Source organism: Lygodium microphyllum, chromosome 2, assembly GCF_053477565.2.
Source record: "Lygodium microphyllum isolate KBCC chromosome 2, Lygodium_microphyllum_v1.1.10, whole genome shotgun sequence".
Lineage (NCBI taxonomy): Eukaryota > Viridiplantae > Streptophyta > Polypodiopsida > Schizaeales > Lygodiaceae > Lygodium > Lygodium microphyllum.
The window spans coordinates 89,111,203-89,130,611 of record NC_141136.1 but is presented as its reverse complement, the minus strand read 5'-3'; positions in this window follow the sequence as shown (position 1 = coordinate 89,130,611).

Sequence of the window (19,409 nt, the reverse complement as noted above, 5' to 3'; positions counted from 1 at the left end):
CTTCTACCCTCTAATTGTCGCTTTAGTTGTTCTATCTCTAAGAGATTTGGCTAGCAGAGCATTTCATTAAATGTCACAGTTAAGCGTAGTTCGTCAGCCTCGTCGTCAGAGATGAGTCGCATGCGTTCATGTAAGAGCTTGTCATAATGTCCGTCAAGATATTCTTGCTCTTCCCACGATAGCGAATAAGGCAAATATTCCTCAAGCTGCTCCCTAGGGAATGTGCCCATGTCTGCATGAGCATAGACACGTGCGAATAATTTTAGCTTAGTGTCCCACTCGGTCAAGCACTCTGCCACATCTCTATGTTCTATGAGGGCTTGCTCGGTTGCTATCTCATGCAAAGTTCTAAGGGTTTCCTTAGGCTTTAGCATAGCTAGGGGCTCAGGCCTAGATGAGCTCTTGATTGCTTATGCCTTCGAAATTTTCATGTTTCTCTTGAGGCTTTATGGTGGTTGTGTCATGGTTCTCCTCGGATCTGACCACGTGGTCTTAGCATCCTGTTGTGACAGTGTTGTATCCACTCTTGATTGATCAATGCAAGTTTCTCTATCGGTGGATTGAGTGTCGCAAGAAACAGTTAACGGTAATTGTTGCTTTGATTTATCAGAACACATTGATGTGTCTGAGATTTCACTGCTGTTAGGAGAGATGGCAATGGGTTTATCTATGGATGAACCAGACGCTTTGTTCATAATCTCTTCAGTACTCTTGGTCCCAATCTTCTTGTCGTCGGCATTAGCTTGCAACTTTCATTGTTTTCGTTGGTTTCTTCTCTTTCTCTTGAGCACTAGAGGTGTATCCTTTAAGGACTCAGGATCCTGAACTAGGTCAGTAGTTGATGTGCTTGGTTGGGCCTTAGCATTCTCTTTCTGTGGCATGTCGTCATGGGATTTTGCTACGGCCTCACTAGGTTGAATAGCCTTGCTAGGTTGCGAGGGTTCAACTACCTCTCTTTTTGGAGAGTCTAGCTGTCCAGCTAAAATCTCCTTTGTTCATCCCCGCATTCGATTGCATTGACAGTTGCTCCTGGTTAGGTATTTGCTCTAGTTTTTTGTCCTTATCTATTAGAACCTGTCTCCATTGCTTCTTGTCAAGGTGGGTGTTGTGTTTAGAGCTATTGTTCTCTTGCTCTGGAGGTTTGGGTGACTCTAGTATAGAACCATGAGACGGTTTAGGGTTTTTGTCATGTAGGCTTGGAAGAAACCAATTGAAGAAGTTAGGGTTGTATTGATGGGAAGCATAGAGATCTAGGATTGCAGGGTCTTGAGTGATGCAGAAGACATATGCGCTGACATCAAGTACCATGCTCCCCACTCCTAGCCTGCTAGCCACGTATAGATCTTCTTCTAGAAGCACTTTGTTATACAAGGGATGTTTTTGGACAGTGGTAGAAAGTTGGACATCATGGGCAGTTGCCAACACTCTCAATGAGGTCGGGGCAATGTACGTGGAATCATGTATTGATGTTCAAAGGGCTTTCCTTTGCTCAGCAAGTGTCATTAGTCGGTGGCCAATTTTGGCTAACAAACTTTGGTTGCTGGAGTACCAATTTTGTGCAAAGGTACCTTGTCCTTTCCCTTTTCGTTTGATTGCTTCAAGCTTTTCCTTGTTTGTCTCACATAGAGCTGTATAAAATGAGGGTATCAAGCGCAATTCTCTAGCTGTGGCTTTTGGGATGTCCTTCATGACTTCTTCAACAATAGCTGCATAGCAAAAAAAACATGTTGCTGCTCATACCAAGTCAGTGGTTCAGCTATGAGCTTTGTGTGCTTTGGTGTTGGCCTTCCGATGTCCACATGGATGTATGCACGTGTGATGGCTGTCAGCTTGTGATCAAGCTTCACCATGCACTTCATCTCTGGTTCATTGGTCAGATGCGCCATTTCTTTGGCCAAGTCTTCGAGAGATTTATCCTCAAGCCTAGGCTTTATGTGCTTTGGAAGGATTGGAGGTGTCAAGGATGTTTGTTGTGACATCTCTTCCAAAGGTGAATTGCTAAGGACATGTTCTGCAATGGGTGTTGTCTGCCAAAGGTTGTGACTGCTGTGGTCCCTGATTGGAAGTAGTGGTGGCTAGTTCAGTGGACTGGCTACCATTGGTAGACTGCGGTGTCAAGTCCTTAGGCAGATGAGAAGTGGTCGTGTCTTTTGTTTCCCTTTGTGCATTCACTTATGCAGGTTGAGCAGCGGCATGAGGGGACTGCTGCCGTGCTTCCCCTGTCCATTTAGGTGAAGAGGATGTAGGAGATTTGGGACTCCTACGTGGGCTTGGCATTGACTGGAGAATTTTCTCGTGATTGTTAGAAGATTTTGTCATTAGCTTTGTTGAGCAATCGACCTTATCATGAGCAATGTTGTGCCTGTGGTGCTCATTATCCTCTTGGAAAGTCAAACGCTCCTTGGGCACTAGTGGACCTTGTGCATGCTCGACAGTTACCTCTGATATCTGCTTGCTAAGCAGGCTAGGTTGAGGATCTAATTTTTGAAAGGTCATGTTTAGTTTCTTGATTTCAATCGTGAGGGGCTCAATCACTCCAATATTTTTGGTTCGAGACTTGGATTTTCGTTTAGGTTTCCTCCTACGCCTCTTTGCTTTTGACATAATTTGGGCTTTTGACAGAGGTGGTTTAGCAGGGGGTTTTGGTACCCAAATCCATCGGTTCTACATAATACCCTTGAGCACGAAGCAACACCTTGGATATCCATCGTGGTGTTGTGCTAGCTCTCCATCAATGCCTTCGTCTATAAGGCTTGGGCTTCTTTCGTGGTCTTCTACGATATTTGTAAGTCCAAACCCTATCCTTGGCCTTGTCTCCTAACCTTTTTGTTTCAAGTATGGCCTCACTCACTGATTCTCTCCGTTCAACCTGCGCTTGTATCAACTCTTTCAACAACTCCTTGCTCTCATTACTAGGATTGCTTGGTATGTCAGAATGCTCCTTGCCCTTCCCTCGAGGTTTGGTGAGGTCACCCTTGCTAAAAGTCGTGATTATCCTCACACTTGGTGGTGTTAGGTGTATCCTCTGTGCTATATAGTCGGCTTCACACTTCATTGCCTTTTTGAAGGGCCTTCCTAGGAGGATTTCCTTTCCACAATTCTCGCTATTTGGAGGAACATAGAACAGGACTGGCAAGCTTTCTGTTTCAATAGTTACAAGGATTCTGCACTTCCCTAGAAGTGCTTGTGGGTATTCCCCATAAGGATTAAGAGTTGCATCAGTCGGTTTGAGCTCTGGTTGACCTAGTAGAGTCCATCCTTCGTAAGTGAAGATATTGAAATCTGCTCCTTCATCAATGAGAGCATCAACACTATGCTCTCTTTTTGCAGTGAGTTTGACCCTAAGATAAGCAGGTGGCACTATGTCTTCATCTTTCGGGTCTTGGTTTACAGCTTCAAGCCTTCTGATACATGGCTTTGAGTCCCTAACTACACAGTCAGATGTGGATTCTCTACTGAGGTCTTGGGTCATCTGTGCAGTGCTGCTCAAGGTACATCTATGCATCAGGACTGACATGTCTAGTCATCCTCGCATTGATAGCTTGATGATGTTGCATTCTGCTTCGACTAGACGCAGTTTGAACACAATGTATGTGTGTTCTTGTGGTGTGGCCTTTTTGCCCTTGATGGTGGCTAGATTGGCCCGTTGAGGTTCTAGGGTCTTTGTTTGTCTTTGTTTGGGTATGGGCTTCTGTTTGCTGCTTTGCAAGTGAAGATCTATGCTTGTGTAGAGCCATTACTACACTAGGGCCTAATCCGGAGGACCTGTTGCAGTGCACGTTTTCTCTCTAGCCTACCAGGGAGGTGTCGAGGGGGCAAAGCCCCCTCTGCGGGGGTCCGAGGGGGGGGGCAGTCCCCCCCCGGCCCGAAGGGCGTTACGGTAAATACCATGCATGATTGGGAGGACCTCTGGTAGCTAATTTTTGAACTATTTGCTGTGGATTTTAGCCTAGTGATAGATCTATGATGTGCCTTTGGCTCTATACAATTTCTGGAGTCTATTTTGGTAGTGGCAACTCAGTTTCTGGCCAAAATGGAATTCTGAAAAAATTATAGTTTTTGGGCCGAGTCCCAAATTTGGCCGGTTGAGGGTCGAGGGCCGAATGGGTGTGGGCCGAGGTAGCCAGCTGGGCCGAATGAGTTTTTGGGCTGAGTCGGCCAGGCCGAGCACCGAATGTGGGGTTCGGCCCAGAATGGCCGTCACTCGGATGGGCCGAACGTGGTGCAGTTTTGGCAGATTTGATGAATAATGCTTCATTTTTTATGATTTTGGTCTTGAGGGGTCACACAAACTTCCAGAATTCAAGGATAGACATGAATGAAGGATTCTATACCCCTGGAATAGCAAATAACCTCCAAAGTACAAATCGACAAGCAAATCAACCTTTCTTTCCCTGTTTTGACAACAGAAACCCTAATGCTTATTTTCTTTGTTTTTCTTTGTTTTCTTCTACTCTAATGCATCCAAATCACAAAGTAAATACCTACACTAATCCATCTCACAACATAAACCTCAAAAAAGCAAAAGACCTACTTGCCAAGGAGATCGAATACCATCTTCAACCCCCTCACTTCCTACCTATCTAAAGCACCGGTTCGGGGAAAACCCTACTTCAATGCTCGATGTGGAGCGGGCAAGCACTCAAGGCTTGAATCCGTTGGTCCCGGCAACGGAACCAAAATGTAGTGGGAGCTCACGCTCAACCGCCAAGACCCATGGACTACTTATTGCTTCAAGCGTTTCAAGCCGAATGCTAATGGCTACCTCTCACATAGCCTATGCGCTCTCATGCCTACCGGGTGTAGTGAGCTTACCTTCATGCCGATCGAGTTGCCTCCTCTCCCACACACTCCGGTAGCTCTACGACCCAAGTTCAAGCTTCAAGCAAGCTCGATCCTCCCGCTCCAAGCTCCAAGCTCCATCGTCGCGAACAAGATAAGAGAAGGGAAGAGAAGAGAAGAAGAGAGGAGAAGATGGAGAGCTTCTCCACCCCACGGTCCCTCACCCTCACACACTCACTCCCTCACACACTCATTCCCTCACACTCTCACACTCCCTCTCTCAAGCACAAGCTCAAGCAAGCAAGAAGAAGAAGAAGAGGACATCTACTTTTGGCCACACACAAGAATGAGCTTCTCATTCCACTTTTTGGCTTTTATACATGCCCTACTCCTCCTTGGGCAGTCATCCCCTTTTTACATGACCGGCCATTGGCCTAGGTCCTCTTTTCCTATTTCCTTCCTATCCTTCTTGCTTTTTCTCCACTGCGCGTCTATCTTTACAATTTGCACAGGAGAGAGCCTGGCACTCTTTTACAAGATTTTAGGGTGCGCCTTTGTATTTTAAAATGCACATTTCCCCTTTTGTATTTGCCTTGGACTTTTAAGGTTGCCCTTGTACTTTTGGCCTTTTCTCCTATTCTTTCTTCAGTCGAGCTACCTTTTTTCCGCCTTTGCTCTACGTCTTTTTTATTTTATTTTGCTTTCTTCGTGTTGGGATTAACACCTGAACATTCTCATTTGGCTCTTGGCGTGTTACATTTAGAACACACAACCAATATTGTCCACCCTTCTCAGGGGCAAACTCCCTATGGAAAGCCGTAAAGAATTGGGAACTGCTAGTTATGGTTCTAGATTCTAGACCGTGATACCACATTGCCGCTCTTCCTTTTAACGTCATGTTGAAGAACATCATTAGAGGTATCCTTCATCTTGGATTTGATAGTTGAACATGAGCGTTTGAAACTCCTTAATGTGGAGTTCTGCATCTTCTTCTGCTAACCCATGGAAAATGGGCAACGGTGCTCCTAATGCCAGTAAATCCGATGTACCTGTTGGAATTGTGATAGGTTGTGCCATGGCTACAACCGGATTGACAATAGGAGTTTGTGTAGGCAACACTACACCCCCACTTATTGTGGGTTGATTAATTGGAAATAGGGAAGTACCAAGACTTCCACTTGCACTCGAAGAGCTACTCGTAACACCTAGGTTACTAGAACCATTGCCACTTATGCGTAACGGGCTGCTCCTTTGAGGAGAATAGCATCTTATGATATCCAACTGCCGTCTAGCCCTCTCACCACGTTCTGCTTTCTGTATTTCGGCTTGATGGTCCTTGTCAGAGGATATAAACCAACTGTTTGGTCCCTAAAAACCCTAGATTTGAGAACCACCACTTGTTGGCGGCTCCCGGAAAATGCACCAATGATGGGACCTAAAATGGGCCGGCACTGGCTATAGCACTAGCCGGACCTCATGCATACGATAGACAACTCCACCACACAGCCTTGCAGGCCAGGAGCGTCTAAAACTCACTTTGCACTAAATGCTTATGATGATTTTGCGTTTGTATCTAATATGTAGTCCAATGTTCACCTTTCCTTCTCCTCAGAGGGAGATCCCATAACATATAGGCATAATGCCTCATAATACAGACATAGGGAAGCACCTCTTGACTGATTACCATGGCTCCACTGCGACTCTCCTACACCTCAGGGATTAGCCCCAAGATGTGTCGCTAACACATATAACATTCGCACAAACTCCACTCTTTCATAATTCAGCATTCTAGGAGATTTTGATTTGCCTCACAAAACTTTCCCCAACGGAAGTGCCCGTCTAACCCACAACTTAGGTTTCCTATCGTCTCAGTGTTGGCCAAAGTTTATCAATCAATTGCAATGCATTCCAAGAGATACCACATGGCATGCTTGATGCAAGGTGTATGATGATTGTGCACAGCCATTTCATGATTAAAAAACCAGCCATGTGAGGTGCGGAAAACAGCCCTTTCATGAATTTTAACTAGGCGTTACGTGCTGCACTGCTTTAGGGACTAGCATTGGAACTTCCGCGCTACTAGTCACCTATATTTAATTATGGAACGATCCCTAAATGCTATGCACAAAGAGGCAAATCAGAATTTGTATCTTTTTAGCAATTAGGTCGTCACACAAACTTCATCCCCCCCTCACCGTTTAGGTGTTGCTGCGGTGCATAGGTGTAAATGGTTGTTTTGCATAATTTTTGTATGTAAAAAGTAATAAACACATACTATAACACAAAGGACAAGGCCAAACTAAGGCTTGATCTCATACTTTAACCTTGCCAAACATTCATGCACATAAATCTTATTTTTCCATATTTTTTGAGCGCGAAAACCTCAATTTTCTCTATTTTTTACTATTTTTCCTATTTATTATTCATGGAAAATAGGTACTTTCTGATTTATTTGTGCTGGCTTATTATTTTGAATGAAACTTAATATTTTCTCTGATTTTATCCCATTTCCATTCCTTTTTCCCAACTCAAAATCGGAAAGAACCACTAATTTCCATTAAAAATGATATTTTTCAGGTTTTAAAGAATTAATAATGGCTCTAAATCATTACGGGTTCTGCATTTGTGTAGTTGTAGCCCTCAAACATTATGCAAATAAGGTTAAAAAAAAAATCATCGCATATGAACAACATTTGGACCATGAAAAAACAAAAACAAATAAATTTCTTCATAAAATTGGAGCATACCGCGTGTCTTGCATATTGCGGGTTTTCAATAATTATTCTGGGCAGCCCACAGACCGACCAGCAACCATTCTGCAGTGCTGAACCTCTTTCCTCAGCCTCCTCTTCATCTTGAAGCAATCCGATCATAGGTGGACAAGCATTCTTCAGCCCCTCTTCTTCTTGATTTCTTGCACATGAATTGCCTCTATGCAGGAGAGAGAGGGAGGAGAGAGAAAGACTGGTTTTTTATCTCTTTGCTTAGTGTATCATTCCTTGATCTGTTTATGGTGATGGAGGGCGAAGGATAGAAGCATCTTAGGGCCAAGAGGATTTCTCCTGCCTCTATTGATCAGAAAATGATGAAGAATGGGGCGCAAAAAACTGACCCCCCTCCCCCCCCCCCCCCCCCAAAACATTTCATTTCGTGCCTATCTTGGTTGTTAAGCTCTTTGTTAAGAGCTTTTAAGCTCTTAATCAAATTATCTAGTTCATGCTTTTTGCTTTCACACTTCCCGCAAGTGGTTTTTTCGCTTTTGGAGGGGCAAACGACGTCGGTTCTAGATCCGTTTGGATGGGTGGTTCCATGGCATCGAAATCTACAAAGTTGGGCCCCGTCACACTCTTCTCGGTTTCCAGATCCAATAGCCGCTTCACAACCCCGAACCTTGCGAGGATTAAATGGGGGATCAAACGACCTTGGAATTGAGATCTGAGACTTGTGTTGGATTCCTGACGTCGTTTTGCATCTAGGAAAACTCCAGCTCGGCCATCCGCCACCGTTTGATTTTTCAAGAAAATTAGCATTAGCGCTTTAGGGACTTGTCGCTTAAAATCGTACTGATTGCCACCGCCGCCTTCGACGAAGTCTATTTTTCCCCTGATATTCGTAATTTTCGGCTATTTTAAAGAACTTCTCGGCATAAAAAATCATATGTCACTTTCCTCCTTTTTCATGCACCTAGACCTTAGTCAAAATGTAGAAATTAGATTGTGAAAATGCTAGTCCTTTACTTTGTATATAATCTGTATAGGAAGGAGCCTCACTCTATCAATAAAATATCCAATTGATTAATACATTAGTTTCTTCACTACAAGGATATAAGGGAATAGCGACGGGTAGTTCAGACGCAAATTAGTGGCGTCGTTATTTATGTTGCTAAATAGTGACGGTACTTAGACAAAAAAAATGGGCCAAAACCCGAGCGCGGCATTTTGCCGCAAAGAGCAAAAGAGAGAGTGAAATAGATTATGCATTTGGGAGGGAGAGGGAGAGAAAGAGAGAAAGAGAGAGAAGGCTCTTCTTTGATCGTTTTTGGGGGTGGCCAAACTTGTACATCTTGGACCTTGGCAGGATCCACTTAAATACCATTTGCTAATACTATGAATCCTAGATATTCAATCTAGTTTTTGAAGAAGGCACATTTCTTCTTTTTAGCATGCAACTTGTGGGTTCTCATTGTTCCAAGAGTAATTGGTAGCTGTGGTCGATAATCTTCTTCATTCTTGGAATGTGTTAAGATATCATCGAAGAAGACGAGGAAGAGTTGTCAAGGTAGGGTCGGAAAATGTCTTGCATCAACCTGTTGAAGGTGGCATGAGTATTTGTTAATCCAAATGACATCACAATAAACTCATAATGACCGTACCTTGTGGTAAAAGTAATTTTAGGGATATCTTCCTCCTTGATTCTTTAATAATAGCTCAAGATCTTTGAAAAGACCTTGGCTCCTTGGAGTCAGTCAAGCAACTTATCTATCTTGGGGATTGGATATTTGTTTTTTATAGTCACTTGGTTTAATCCACGGTAATGAATACAAAGGCAGAGTCCTCCACCTTTCTTTTTCTGAAATAATACCGAGGCTCCCTATGGTGAATTACTTAGTCGGATGTATCCTTGGTCTAATAGTTGCTTGAGTTGTTCTTTTAGCTCAAGGGCTTCAGGAATTGACATCCGATAGAGCCGCTTGGGGATGTGGGCAGTGCTTGGAATGAGTTGGATTTCATGATCTACTTCTCTTTTCGGTGGAGGCTCTGCCAGGTCTTTTGGAAGATGAGTAATCCTTTCTTCAGCCCTTTTATTGTTCAGGAAGCTTTAGCCAACTAAACCTTAGGGTTCCATGATTCTCCTTGAGTGGTTACTTGTTCTCCATTTGAGTTTTAAAATGTAATTTAACATTTCCGCAATGGATATGGGTGTTATTTGGAATTAACCAATCCATACCTAGCAGGCATTCATAAGCCCCGAGATTCATAATCCGGAATCTCATTTTGGAAGAACAGTCACCTAGGCTCTTCTTTAAAAAACCTACCTATAACAAGGAACTTTTGGCCATAGTCCAAGCACTGGATATTTGGCCATAGTCCAAGCACTGGACATTTGGCCATAGTCCAGTGCTTGGCCATAGTCCAAGCACTGAACATTTGGAAACACTACATTATGGGTTCTAAAGTTGTCATCAAAATTGATTAACAAGCCATATAGCAATTAACAATCTAGTCACTTATTTTTAACTATCATATTAAATAGACATCCTTTATTTGAAATTTTCACCCCATGATTCAATACTATCTAGGTCATGCTAATGTAGTTGCACATTCACTTAGTCATAACACTTAATCATAGAATTAATGAGAATGTTTCATTGCATCATTTTCTTAGTTTTGATAAGATTAAACATGTGTATTTAAATTATATATCCACTTTTAAAAGTTAAAATTTTGATGCTATGATATCCACTTATGCATTAGATCATTATCTTTCCACTACATGGAATAGATTACAAAACACAAAAACCACTACCTTTGACCACTAAACATATACAAATGGATTTGTATTACCAAAGAGATTGTGTGCCATTGCACCATTTAGAAGCATTCCATGAATAAAATACATGCACCTCTATAGAAGGGATATAGAGGCATTCAAACAATACCTTATTTTCATAGGATATATATAGATTTGTTGTATGAGGTAGTACATAGACATTTTATATTATCTCATTGATTTAGTGCACATTCACCACATGAAGTAGCAATCACATGTGGCTAGCCACGTGTGCTATATTTTATTTTCATCAACTAATGACATTTGCTTTTAAATCCCTAAGAAGTATCATGATAATTTATTATTTTATTGCTATGAAGATAAGATATTATTTATTTATTTTCTTATTTATTTGGATTATTATTTTTATATTTACTACATGATTGGGGAGTTGTCATGAAGGTTTTGTGTGTGACACTAGTCGCATTACGTCTTTAGGTAGATGCTAAAGAACTAACCTATCATGTTTTTTGGGAGCAGATTATTAAACAGAGTTATGTAGATAAAATCTTCTTATACTTTATTAGAGAAGCATATTTTGGGTGCATAATAATAATATTATTGGACACTAGTATGGATTTATTTATATACACATGTATGGATTTATTTATTATGCTTCATTACAAGGGAATGGGGATAGAGCGACGGTGGTTTTCGATGCCAAATAGCGGCAGCGGCCTGAGAAAAAAAAATGGCCAAAAACCTAACCGCAACATTTGTTGTGCAAACATTTTTGAGAGAGAGTGAGAGAGTTTATCACCTTGAGAGGGAGAGAAAGAGGAAGAGGGAAAGAGAGAGAAGGGATAAGTGCGCAAGGGAGAAAGAAGGAACATTGTGAAGAGGAGGCAGAAAAGAATTCATCCTCCAACCTATGGTAGACACATTGCCTCTTCTTGCTTTGTTTTTGTGTTTTCTTCCTTTCTATTTTTGTTTTTCTTTGTAATGAGATAAATTGAAAGAGAGAGAGGAAGAGAGGAAAAGAGGGAGGGAGAAGAAGGAAGGAAGAGGAAGAGAGAAAAAGAGGAAAGGTAAAAAAGAAAGAGAGGAAGAGAGAAACGAGATATGAAGGAAGGGAAAGGAAGAGAGAGAGAAAGGGGGAAAGGGTAATAAAGAGAGAGAGGATGAGAGAAATGAGATATGCAGGGAGGGAGAGAAGAGAATAAGTGAGAGAAACAAGGAGGGGGAGAGAAACAAAGAGAGAGCCAACAAATAAAGAGAAAGAAAGAAAGAAAGAAAGAGAGGGGGGAGAGAAACAGAAATGGAGAATGAAGGAAGAGGTGGAAGAAAAGGGTGATGTAAAGAGAGGAATGAGAGTGAAAAGAAAAGAGAGAGAGGGAGGGGGAGAAAAAGGGACAGAAAGAGGAAGAGAGATAGAGAGAAAAACAAATAGAGAGTGAGAAAAAAGAAGAGAGAAAAAGGGAAACAATGAGAAAATTAGAGAGAATGGAATGATAGGAAAATAAAGGGAGAGGGGGAAGAGAGACACAAAGAGAGGTGGGGAGAAAGGGTCTTTCAATGTCCTTGTTTTATAAGTCTTTTATTTACTATCTTTGATTTTGATTGTAACGAGATGCGTTGAGTGAGAGTGGAGAGGAAAAGAGAGAAAGAAATAGAGAGAAGAAGGTGTCAAGATTGTGGGAGAGAAGGAAGGAGTCTCACTTGTAGCTTTCTTGCTTGCACAATGGGGGAATACACACAAGGGTGGAGGCTGAAAACAGTTTTCCTCTTCTTAGTTGTGGAAGCCAAAAGAACTCTAATACAAAGAAATAGAAGAACCCTCTATATGGGTCTCAAACCAAACTCAACTAACTAAGGTGGCATACTAACTGAGCCACGAACTAGAGTAGATAAGGATAGCTATCATGTAGCTATTATTCATGGGCAGTGTACCAACCGCGTCTGCAACTGACAAGTCGGTGACATAAATACACAACGGTCACCCTGGCGTATCACGAGTGGAGCTCGATATCTCAACACTCCCCCTCGAGCTCAATCCCAATTCCTGCACACCAAGCAGGTCTCTGAACTTGCGCAGCTTCTCTGCGCCCAATGCCTTCGTGAATATGTCAGCTACCTGATCCTCTGTGCTGACATAAACTAGATCAATAAGACCTAGTAAAACCCTCTCTCGCACATAGTGATAATGCACCTCAATGTGCTTTGTTCTAGCATGATAGACTGGGTTATTTGCCAAGTGTATACTACTCATGTTGTCACAATAAATGACAACTGGCCCATCTGTAGACTGATGCATATCATAAAGTAGCTTATGCAACCAAGCTACCTCACATGCAGCCATTGCTGCACCCCTGTACTCAGCCTCTGTGCTCGACAAGGCAACTGTAGGCTGTTTCTTGCTGCTCCAAGTGACTGCAGCACTCCCAAAAGAGAACACATATCCACTGGTAGATCGTCTATCAGAAATACTACCAGCCCAATCAGCATCAGTGTATCCATGCAACAGTATCTGAACCCCAGTCTCATAAAATAGTCCATACTACAATGTGGACTTCACATACCTGAGTATGCGTCTAGCCGCATCCAAATGCGGTTTCCTTGGAGCCTGCATAAACTGACTTACCAATCCAACAACATAGCTCAAATCTGGCCTGGTAATAGTCATATAAATCAAGCTTCCTACTATGCGTCTGTACATAGTAGGGTCTTCTAGAAGCTCACCTGCATCTGTGCTCAGCTTCACATTCTGCTCCAAAGGAACTGAAATAGGCTTACAGCCTGTCATCCCATATTTGGACAGCATGTCCAATCCATACTGCCTCTGCAAGAGCTGTATCCCACTTGGTGATCTAATCACCTCAATGCCCAAGAAATAACACAGCTCTCCCAAATCCTTCATCTCAAACTTCTGCTTCAATAGCATTTTCACATGAAGGATATCTTCATCACTGTTACCTGTCATAATCAAATCATCAACATAAATGACAAGTAGCATAATACCTTTCTCTGTTTTTCTCACATAAAGTGAGAAATCTGCCTTGGAAATCTGAAAGCCAATAGTGACAAGATATTGTCCTATCTTGTCAGACCATGCTCTAGGTGCTTGCTTCAAGCCATACAAGGCTTTCTTCAACCTGCAAACAAACTCAGGATGAACAGCATGCACATAACCTGGTGGCTGCTCCATATAGACCTCTTCTTGCAAATCACCATGCAAGAAGGCATTCTTTACATCCATTTGATGTAAAGACCATCCCTTTGATGCAGCCATAGCAATGACTGCTCTTACAGTTGCCATCCTTACAACTGGACTGAATGTTTCTTCATAGTCAATGCCATATGTTTGTACATACTCCTTGACTACTAATCTTGCCTTGTATCTGTTCACAGAACCATCTGCATTGTGCTTCACCTTATAAACCCACTTATAGCCAATTGCATTCTTACCTTTAGGCAAAGGTACCAATTCCCATGTAGCATTTGCTTCCAAGGCATCCATTTCTTCATCCATGGCTTTCTCCCATTTTTCTTTTCCCATGGCTTCCTCAAAAGAAGCGGGTTCTGGTTCCTGTATCACTTTAACCATATATGCATAGTGAATGGCTGTAAATCCATCATATTTCAGCCTATCCACAGGATACCTAGCTCTGGTAGACCTGCGCAAAGTAGGTTCACTCCCAGGTGCTCTCAAAACATCCCTGGTCTTCCTTACTCCAGGTGTAACAATAGAAGGAATACCCAACTCATCATCAATGCTCTGTTCTGAGCCACTGGATTCACCATCCACATACGAGTGACTTGCATTCACATCAAACATGGGCTGATCTACCTTCTCTTTTCCTTTTCGTGATACCTGCATACCACTATCTGCATTGCTTTGAGAAGATTCTCCTGATCTCAATCTGCCTGTCCATGGCGAAGAATGTGAACCACTGCTAGAGGACGCTCCAGGTCCACTAATATTTTGTGACTGCTGCTGTGAATTCTGTGCAGCATTACCATTTTGTGCATCTACATCATCAATAACATTTACTGGTTTATACCAGCTACTTATCTCATCAAAAATAACATCTCTGCTCACTGTAAACTTACGAGTAGAAGGGTTATAGCATCTATACCCTTTTTGTTGCAGAGAGTAACCAATAAAGATGCACTTCTCAGCTTTTGGATCCAGCTTGGATCTCAACTCATCTGGAACATGTACATAGGCAATGCAACCAAAAATTTTCAAATGAGAAATATCTGGTTTCCTACCAGTATACCTCTCCTCTGGAGTCATTCCATGTATTGCTGCAGTGGGAGTCCTGTTCATTATGTAGACTGCTGTAGCAACTGCTTCAGCCCAATAAAAATCTGGCAAGTCTTTTTCATTGAGCATGGCACGAGATACCTCTCCAATATGCCTGTTTTTCCTTTCTGCAATTCCATTTTGTTGTGGGGTATGACTGCATGAATATTGCTGCTTTATGCCATGCTCCTGCAGGAACCTTGCAAACTCATTTGAGAGGTACTCTCCCCCTCCATCTGACCTTAGGCATTTTATCTACAGACCTGTTTCTTTTTCAACCATAGCTTTAAGAGTTTTGAAATGCCCAAAAACTTCACTTTTCTTTTTCATAAAATACACCCAAACTTTTCTGCTATAGTCATCAATAAAAGTGACAAAATAATGACAGCCTCCAAGAGATGCAGCTTTAGTAGTCCACACATCAGAGTGGATTAATTCCAATGGCTTCTTACTCTCTTGAACATGTCTAGGAAATGGTTTTCTTGCCTGTTTTCCAAACTGACAGGCTTCACATACCTTATGCATTTCTGCAACCTTGAACTTAGGCAATCCTGCAACAATGTTTTGGGCCTGCATTGATTTAAGTCGCTGTACATTAACATGACCAATGCGTTTATGCCAGATATCAATATCTGCAACTACACCGGTCCCATGTGCAAACATTGCTGCACTCAATTCAGGCATGTCTGCATCCAATGTAAACATTCTGCCCTTCTTCTTTCCTTTTGCTATCAAGCGACCTTTATTTTTCATATCCTCAACAAAGCATCCATGAGGATTAAATCTGACCTGCAAGCCCTGTTCAACCATTTGACCAACAGAAACTAGATTCTTGGTGATATTCGGGACATGAAATACATCGGATAGGTATTTCTTTTTCCCATCCTGCATAGACAAAGGAATTTTTCCAATCTGCACAATAGGATGTGCAGTATCATCACCAGTCTCCACAAATCCTGGTTTTTCCATTTTCCTTGCAACCTCCATCCATTCTGCATGACCTGTCATGTGGTTTGATGCACCTGAGTCAACATACCACACATCGTTGCTTTCTTCTGCACTTGTCACAGAATTGTTCATGTGCTGCACCATGAACAAATGCTCATTTCTGTCATCACCCTGTCTACTAGAAGATGCATACTTTCCTTGTTGCAGTTTTCCATTCATGATGTCATTTTGCTTTTTATAGCAGTCTTTAGCCATATGACCCATTTTACCACAATAGTAGCATTCAACATTACTGTTTGCATTTTGGCCTCTTTGCCATCCACCACGACCTCTTTGGCTCCCCCTGCCTGTAGAGTTACCACGTCCTCCTCCATAGGACTGATTTTCTTGAGTTTGCTGCATATTCTGATTTCTACTACGGCCTCCAAATCGGCCTCCTCTACCTCTGCCTCTACCTCTTCCAGCATTTGAGTAGAAGACGGTTTCTTTTGAAGTTCCTCCTGAAGAAGATGCACCACCATTTCTCTGCTCCTCAGAAATTAGAAGAGCAATCAACTCCTCAAAATCAGGAAATCTTTCACGAACTGAAATGGATGTCCGAAACTGTGCATAATCCTTTCCTAGACCATTCAAGGTCACAGAAACTAAATCATCATCTTCCACTGGCGACCTGATGGAAGCAAGTGCATCTGCAATCTTCTTCACCTTCATGTGGTAGTCATTGATGCTCATATTTTCTCTTTGCACATTATGCAACTCTTGCTTGAGCTGCATTTTCCTGGCTTGCGTATTTGTGCTATACATTTTTGACAAAGTATCCCATGCCTCCTTTGGCGTACTTGCATCCTGAATATGCACAATCATAGAGTCTAAAATGCTGATAGACAGCCAGTACATAACTTTCCTGGCTCTCTCATGCCATGCTTTAAATGCCTGCATTTGCTGTTGATTGGGAACATAAGGAAGAACTGGTTCTTCTTCATTTCCTGCAACAAATTCCCAATATCCTTTTCCCATAAGGAAATTCGTCATTCTAAACTTCCATGCTTGGAAATTGTTCTTGTCAAGCTTTTCAGTGACAATCTGTGAAAGAGAATCAGATGCCATTACAGAAGACTGAAAAAATTCTATCACTGCAAAAACCACAGCTTCACCCTCACAAGGGAAAATCTGCAAAACTGGCGAAAGTGGTATTTGACCACACAGTCACTTCCTAGTGACGATTTTGCATCAACAGGCAACAGGGATGATTCTGTAACTCCCAATGTCTCTTCGCACAAGCATACAATCCAATTTTTACAGTAACTATTCACCGACCTGTAGAACAGTGGCTGCACAGCATAAAACTGGGCCTTTTCCTGAGTGCGTGCAGAAAACTTCCGCCTCCAAAACAGGCCCTGAAATGGCCTCAAATCAAAAAAATAAGGTCGCTGATGGGCTAAAGCCCTTTCCTGCAGCATATACTGCCCTCTTGCTTCACCGCGAAGGGCGTCTCAACCTGAGACAATGCACTCCTGCACTTTCCGGCTGTGCTACTTGCAGAGATCTGCTCCCAAAACAGAAAATGAAAGCAACACTGCTCCTCTTACCAGAACACCGCGAGCTTGGCTTGCTTTCTTGAGCTCCTTACCACGAACAAGGCTCTGATACCATGTCAAGATTGTGGGAGAGAAGGAAGGAGTCTCACTTGTAGCTTTCTTGCTTGCACAATGGGGGAATACACACAAGGGTGGAGGCTGAAAACAGTTTTCCTCTTCTTAGTTGTGGAAGCCAAAAGAACTCTTATACAAAGAAATAGAAGAACCCTCTATATGGGTCTCAAACCAAACTCAACTAACTAAGGTGGCATACTAACTGAGCCACGAACTAGAGTAGATAAGGATAGCTATCATGTAGCTATTATTCATGGGCGGTGTACCAACCGCGTCTGCAACTGACAAGTCGGTGACATAAATACACAACGGTCACCCTGGCGTATCACGAGTGGAGCTCGATATCTCAACAGAAGGAAGGGAAAGAAAAAGAGAGAAGAAGTGAGAGTGGGAAGGAAGATGGGGAGAGAGAAAGATTGAGAAAGAGAGAGAGAGAGAAAGAAGAATGAAGTGAGGCAAATAAAAAAAGATAAGAGAGAGAGAAAGAGGGGAGGGGAGAGAAACAAAGAAGGATGAAGGGAGGTAAATTAAAAAAGGGAAAGAGAGAGAGAAAGAGGGGTGGGGAGAGAAATAGAGAGGGGGATAGATAAAGATAGAGAGACATAGGGAGAAAAGGAATGGACAAAGAGAGACAGAGGGTGACAAATAAATAAAGAGAAAGGGAGAGAAAGAAGAGTTGAGATTAAAATGGAGGAAGACCACCAATGAGGGGAACAAAAACCTATTGTTTGCCATAACATAGACCAAATGGAAAAATATGATGGTCATGATATCCAAGATCGTGAGAGGTGTATCTTAATCAACATGTCCCATGTCCTTGCACTCAAAGTAAGCTAGCAATCAGACCAAATCATCGCTTGTCCATAGAACATGTATGACACTTTCACAAGTTTCAATTAGAGATCATTGACCAGGTAATCTTAGACTTTGAGTAAACGGTAAGAAAAGTGTGTATCAATCATGCTTTATATTCATAAAGTAGTTGAATATAATATATAAAAATATTAGATATTCCCATGAAATTTGTATAGAGAGATGATGCTTCATCCCAAGAAATGCACCTATTGCGGCCATTAGAAGAGTTTGTGGCATGTGATGGATGGAGTGCTTGAGCCGATATGCCAAATGGAGGACAGGCTCCAGACTACACCCTTGATACTAGAGCCTTTCGGACCTTCCTCCAATCTTGGAATGTGAGATGAAGGGAATGATGGATACATTAATGCCCATGGACGCTGAGTCATTTGATTCAATGAGAGATGAAGCGTCTATACCATTATATGATGGGGGCTGAGTATCTTGCAATGAAGATGCTACTTGTGCTCTTAAGTGTGCAGGCAAAGTATGGGTGGAGCGATGCGAGTGTGACTCAATTTTTCAGGTACATTCTATGCTCAGTTGACTTTTTTTACTTTATTATAAAATAAAAAACACTTCTTATGCTTTTCAAGGGATATTCTGATTATTTTTCTAGTTGCTAAAGTATCATATATTACCACCTTAAAACATGATACCTGAGCCCCTTGATGATGCAAGATTGGTGTTATAAAAGCCTGGCATGGATTACAACAGCATCCATAGATGTGTTAATGATTGTGTGTTGTTTTGAGGAGATTAAAAGACTACAGAGACATGTTTGAAGTGTGATTCTCAAAGGTATTGATAGGATTTTTACAAGGGTAAACCATCCCTCAGAAGGTTCTTAGACACTTTCCACTTACATCATGTATACGTCACATGTTTTGTACATTCGGCATGGCAAAATTGACAATGTGGCATACACAAAATAGATCCACAAATGGAGTCCATCAAATATCAACATATTCACGCACATGGAGCCACGTAGACTCCACATTTCCAAGCTTTGCATGAGAGCCAAGGAATCTTTGGCTTGGTCTTACTATGGGTGGCATGAATCCATTTGGTCTTTTGCTCAACTTATTACGAGTGTGTGGCTTTTAGTCCTTGTTAATTATAATATCCTACGTTGGCTTTCTACAAAGAAAGGACACCTGATCCTTAACTTGCTTGTTCCTGGGTACTACAAAGTTAAGAACATGGACGTCTACGTCCGTCCATTAGTTGATGAGCTCAAGATTTTGTGGGAGGAGGGGGTCATTGTGAAAGACATGAGCAAGCATGATGGTCGATGGTCCGCTAATATACAAGCCATTCTCATGTGGACTATGCACGAATTTCCATGATTTGAGGAGTGCTCAAGTAAGTGAGCT